The following is a 6,824-nucleotide window of genomic DNA, read 5'->3' on the forward strand; positions in this document are numbered from 1 at the left end:
AATGTAGGAACAATTTGTTTTATACAACCTATTACCAGTCACTATAGTAATCATTCAGGAACTAACTATACTTTAATATGTTGGCTGATATGTCAGTAGGATAATAAATAAAATGCCAATTTTCTGGAAACTTTGACTTTATTAATCTACATAGTTATATTCAAATGTAATACAATAACTCTAGCACTTCTCTAACATGCTGATACCTATTTTGTAGAATCATTTAATATTCATCTTAAATTATTTGAGGTCTATGATCTGGTTGTAACTTCTAGTGGCCAAATATGGTGAATCCCAACTCATTGAAACCGACTGCTTCCTTTGAAATCTTAAAGATGTCACAGCGCGTTCAACAGCATCGATGATTGTACGGCCGTATTTAAATTTAGTAAACCATTTGATAAATAAAGAGTCGAAACTGCTTTAAATTATTGTTCTAAAAATATCAAAAGTAGCCTCATTAAAACAGCTGTCATCGTTAAAATGATACCGTTTATAAAACTTTGCAAATATCATAAAAAGTTGACACTTTTCAAAGTTTATATGTATAAGGCCTTTTCTTTTGTAAGCATATCACAAAAGAATTAACGCTTATTTGAAAAATAACATATGGAACAACAACACTGTTGACTTATTTAGTTCAACCTTTCTGAAACCGCTTAACTAATAAGCAGCTCAAATCGCATGGTTGCCAACACTAAAAATTCATCCATTGTGTACCTACGACATTTTCAGTTAACTGTCAACGAATGATTTCGTTAATTATTCGTATTTCGTGTCATCATTGTTCTTAACAACAACGTTATTTTTTGCATTTATTATTTTACAGTCAAAAGGCGTGAAAAATTATATTTTATTTATAATCATGTAAAAATTATTATTCGTTTTCAAAATTTCAACTATAAATTTTATTACGTCTTTGCACATAAAATCCTAACAAAATCGGCATTTTGTACAGAGTTGCCATCAAAACTAGTGCTTATTTTATTTGTTCTATTACGACATGCTTACAAGAGAAAAGACCTATAGATGTTTTATTCATAGCACTGATGGTGTGTTATCAGTTATTCTACTTAATAAGAATATGTTCACCATATCAACAAGATATTAAAAGTTTTTATTTATAGCTTGCATCACACAAAGGTACATAAAAATTTTTATTTAATGAGTTTTCAACTTTAAACAAACATTTAATAACGCCCTTCCTCAAACAGAAGATATAAATTACATTCATTTTTGATATTTATAAAATCCAAATTTCGGTATAGAACCTGACCAAAATCTTAGTATTCATTTCTAATATTCTATTTATTCGAAGTTTATATTTAGAGTATTTTTTCCATGCTTTGTCTCAATATATAAAGCTTTATTCTATAACTTCAATTAAAAATAATTATTATTTTTCTTTTTGAACTCGTAATTTTACAATGAGATTTAAATGGATACGTAAACCAATATAACGAATTATTATTTCTAATAAATAACTGCAGTCTTGCATTCATATTTGCATCCATTATTCATTGCATCCATTCCATTGCATCCATCCATTATTTGCATCCATAAAACACATATTTCTGCCAATAGACAGTTTTGAGCTCCCAAGCCCTATATTGTGCACTTATCCAATTCTTGTGCTTAATGAAAACACAGTATAGGATTATTTATAAAAAGGCACACATCTTGTTCTTACCAATGTGTCCATCTCATACCATCCTCGGTTGTCTTTTATCCCTTTAACTATAGTACGAGTATTAGCCACACAATGGCATCCTACACACGGTCAAAAATGTTCGTTTAAACTTAAAACTCAGAGGGTTTTTATATTTATCCAAACTTAAATGAGTTTATAATTTAAACCATTTAGTTTAATAGAATCTTAATGGTTTTAAAATAAAACTTGTGGGTTATGTTATGAACTCACGCAATTTATTTTCTGCGATTTAAACTTTAAAGTTGAAGCATTCAACTTCTAGAGTTTTTTTTCTTATATGTATATTACCAATTATGAACTTCGGCAGGTTTAAAAAGTCAACCTCAGAGTTTGAAAATATTGATTTAAACCCTGAAAAAGTTTGCAAGGTTGAGAATTTAAACTAAAATTTTCGACCGTATAGGGTTGCCGTTCCTATTCCTTTTATTGGTCATCAATCGCGTTCAATCGTGTTGTGAAAATTATTAAATCAAAGACCTTAGTGGTAAGTAAATAAGTTCTCTTACATTTTCTGTGAAGTTGAAAGTTGGGCTTAATTTTCGGGAGCAGGATTAGCCCTTATTAAGTATATTTTTTCTATATATATAGAAAATCAAATTGGACTTTTCTACATTAACTTAATCGTAACGAAAGACCCTGACAGTTATATTTGATTAAAAGTTGCCATTACTTTTGTTTCAACATTATGATACTTGTTTTCAATCATCCTAATAAACGCTACAACAGTCTTTCTTTTATCTAAAATTAATTTCGCTTTTCCTATTAACGGAGAGTACGCCAAGCCCTACACACGAAACATTTGTCCTTTGAATTACATGACACTAAGGCATAGCACTTCTTTTTTTTCCTCGTTCACTAAAACAATTCCATCTACAATCTGTTACCCGAAAATTTTAACAACAATAAGTCGAATGTCTAAAAATATTTCACGATTACCATTTAAAGCAGGTATTAACTAATTTCTAGAAAAGGTCGCTGTGCTACATTCTTTAGGCAGATGGAAAATTATTGGGTGCTGTTGGAGCTAGGACTAAATATCCATCATCCTCAAGTTTCACTTGTGTAACAAAACATAAATGAGTAACACAGGGTTCTATAGCCTATTAAAAGAGCAAATCGAACATTATAAAATAAATAAATGGACTTTGATATAAAAATATGGCTCCTAATGGGACAGGGTATTACCACATTTGCGATTTCGCCTCATTCCGGACTTTAATATATAGAGATTGGTTAACAAATGGCGCATATCTTTTCATGACTGAACCCTATGCCTATGCTTGGTCTTGAGTTTGTAATAGTCTCAAAATGGAAATTTATAGTGTGCTCCGATGGTCCACTTCTCCTGCAAGTAGTTCCTAACTCGTATTTTAGTGGTGAGATCATTCTTAGGTGAAGTGTTCTCCTATTCCAACAAACTTTGGGTTTCTGAATTCCCGGATATAACCGATTAAATTGGTGGTGGAGTTATACCGTCCGTGAATCAACTTTCTTCACATACTCTGCGGCTTTTGCGGTGGCCCACATAACCTATTCATATCCTTCATTTCTGTAGCATCTTCTGTAAACAAAGGCAAAGGCTTTTTGACCTCAATGCCCCTTACCATCACCTAACCCAGCCTACTTCAGCCATTTGCAAATTCTTGGCAACACTTTAATATCCAAATTTCGCTCATTTGTTCTTCGAACATTCTTTCTTCAATAACTACAATATTTAATCTACAATAACTACAATATTTAAACGTAAAACTAGCTTTCTTAAATGTTATTTGTTTTTATTATTGAAAAGAGTGGATAGTGAATTGCAACCTTAAAGATTTATTGTGCTCCTTAGTCCGATTAGAGTGTTTTTTCAAGTCCCATTTCTTTAATGAAAGACCGTATAAAACCTATCCTTTTAAGTCTTGAATCCTTATGATCAATGAAATACCCTCCTAAGTGTTTCTTCCGCTTGTGCATCAATGCCAGGCACTCCCAAGCACATGGTATGTGGTTTCTCTCTCTTCTCTACAGTATTTGCAGTCTGAGTTGGTTTCTATTCCTGACTTCGTTAGGGGATGATTCAGTCTACAGTGACCGGTCAATAATCCCGTAATAATTCTTAGGTTGTGTTTTGATTGTGCCATGCAATCTTTGAAGCGTTTTAGGTTGTAAGTTCCTAAAGGCCTTATTGTATAGGGCTTTGGTTAGTTAGGTTTTTGATTTCCTCTGCGCCGTTTAAGTGGTGAGTTCTTTCTACTAGATGGGTCTGGTATCATTCTGCGTGTGCCTTCTGCATTTGTCTGCCATTTCTTGCGGATCATCCCGGATCATAGTCGACTGAATGTTCAGCATAGGCTGTACAATATAGTAGATTTACTGGTAGTATCATGCTATTATAGCTCTGCTGTCATCAGTAGCACTTTCAGTTCGGAGTATGTTGACGGTTGACTGGTCGTCTACTATCGCCGTTTTTCTCTTAGGGTTATTTTTAGGTTTCAGTATCCTTTACTGGTCACAGCAGCTCATTGGTCGGCGTCCTGTATATTGTTTGTTTATTTGAAGTTTGGCAGCTTCAATTGTTTTGTTGCCAAGTTCACTTTTAAAGTTTTTTGTAAAGTTATGCTTCACAATCAACCTGTCCGTTGGCATTTCAGTTTCTGAAATTTGTGCAACCAGAGTATCAAATTTCTCACTGTTGGTTCCAAGACCAGTCATCTTGTTTGTAATTACTGTTAGAGCAGCGCTCTTCGCCTGTGATTGGACATGGATGTGAAGAGGTTGTGAAGAGAACTTGTACAGTTCTGCCAGACTATTGATCCATTAGCGACCATAGATATGATTATTGCAGTGTGTATTCGTCGCAGTGATTTTGGTGTACACTCCCAATTCTTACCTGCGATGAATCTACATGTCATAAAGGCTTTGGTTGCCTTTCTTGTCACTTCTTGGATGTAAGATTTCCATAATAACTTTTAATCAAAGATTATACCCAAAAGTTTTACCTCCTTTTGTGATTTTATTTCTAACCCATCTGGTTTCAAAATGTTTTACTTTGTATTTTCTCATAAATGGAACAATGGTTGTTTTTCATGGATTTATTTTCAAACCACCAAAATTGCACCATTCTTTTTTTAGTATTAATCCTAACTAGATTCTCTAGCATAGAGTATGGTCGAATTTTTCTTTGCAGATTATTACTACATCATCGGCGTAACCTTGGATTTGGAAGCCATTCCTATCCAATTTTACCAATAGTTCACCCACTACCATACTCCACATTAGAGGTGATAATATTCCACCTTGTGGGTATTTTCGCGAAGTGTTTACAAAAACCTTGCCATTACTAGTCGAAATTTCTACTCTCCTGATGCAGAGCATTGTTGCTCATTCAGCGTGAGAATGTGCCATTAATTCCTCTTCTACAAAGAGTTTATAACATCTCATGTGAAGTGTTATCAAAGGCTCCTTCAATATCTAAGAGCGCGCAGATTGCTTTTTCTTTTTTATCTATGCTGTCCTGAATCGTGTTACTTAGTTGATACAGCGCCGTTTCTGTTTACTGGCCTGTCCTATAGGCGTGTTGACAGCTGTATAGTGAAGTTTCTTTCAGTATACTATAGTTATTTACGACTTTTCTACTACTTCAAGTAGGAAGGATGTAAGGCAGATTGGTCTGAAGGATTTCGGGTGAGTAGGATCCCTCTTGCCCGCCTTCGGAATAAAGACCACTTTTTCCCTCCTTCGCATAGTTGGTATATAGCTCAATGCAATACTGGCTCTAGCTATTTTAGTTATCGGACGAAGCTGTATCTGTTCAATTCTATTTTGGATTAATGCCGCAAAGACACCAACAGTACCTATAGATTTCAGTGGCTTAAGCGAGTTACTTGCCCACCTGATTCTGGGCATTATATCTTTGACAGTCTTCTAATCTTGTTCCACCAAGAGTCATTGGAAAATGCAGTTCCTAATAGAATTATCAACATTATTTTTAGTTTTTGTACAAGAGAAAGAATATGTTTCTGATATATACATAAGCTAAGTCAAAATTCTATAATTATATAGTCATGTTTGCTGTCTCTATCACCTGAATATTTTAATTTTATTGTAGTTGACAAGTGGTCAACTGAAAGCCACTGAAACACAAAATATGTTAATTGCCAATTTAAGCAATGAAAATGCTATGATCAACAAGCTGTTAGATATATAAACTAAGTTCCGCACACGACCGTTTTCTTCAAAGACTTTTATTAAAGAGAAAGCTTATAACTAAGATAACAATTGTAATATGAAGTTTTAGTATTACATTTTAGTACTTAATTGCACTGTTGCATTTATGCTTACACAAGCAAGTCAACAAGTTAAATTAAATAGTAAACAAGCTGTAAAGCCAGCTCCAACCAAGAAAATCAAAACTATTCATCATAAGTAATCAATTCCTCAGAGTAATGACATGGAATGCAAACGGACTCAATCAAAAAGCTGATGAGCGTGAAACTTTTTTGAGTACAAATAATATAGATATTGCTTTGATATCTTAAATCCACTTTTCGCAATTAAATTATACTAATATTAGGGGTTAGTCTAGTTGTGCCTACTGGACACATCCAAGCAGCAATGCTTGAGGAGGTACTGCTGAATTTATTAAAGAAAATATACAGCATTAACAAAAAGATGAATGAAAAGAGGTATCGCAATTCAACACAACAGAAATGAATTAAATATTGGTGTTGTATTTTGTCCGCCACGTTATACTATTAGCAAAAAGAAATGCTTAACCATATTCTACATCCTTGGGCCCAGATTCATTATTGAAGGAGACTATAATGTCAAACAAACTGCCTGGGTGTCGGCCGATTACTCCTGGTAAAGACAACGAACTACTCGATGCCATAAATGAAACAAAATGCAATGAAACTGGCCTACAGATAATTTAATTTCACTCACTGTGGAATTTCAATAATCTGAAATAAAATAGATTAGGTTTATTTAATAAATATTTTATATTAAATAACTTACATGTATCACACCGTATCTGCAAAGGTAACACCTTGTAATATATCTGAAATTATATAAAGAAATGTAATAAATAAATAAAGAAATGTATTTAAATAAGTGAAGAATACACACA

The sequence above is a fragment of the Teleopsis dalmanni genome, chromosome 1 (assembly GCF_002237135.1).
Source record: "Teleopsis dalmanni isolate 2A chromosome 1, ASM223713v2, whole genome shotgun sequence".
Lineage (NCBI taxonomy): Eukaryota > Metazoa > Arthropoda > Insecta > Diptera > Diopsidae > Teleopsis > Teleopsis dalmanni.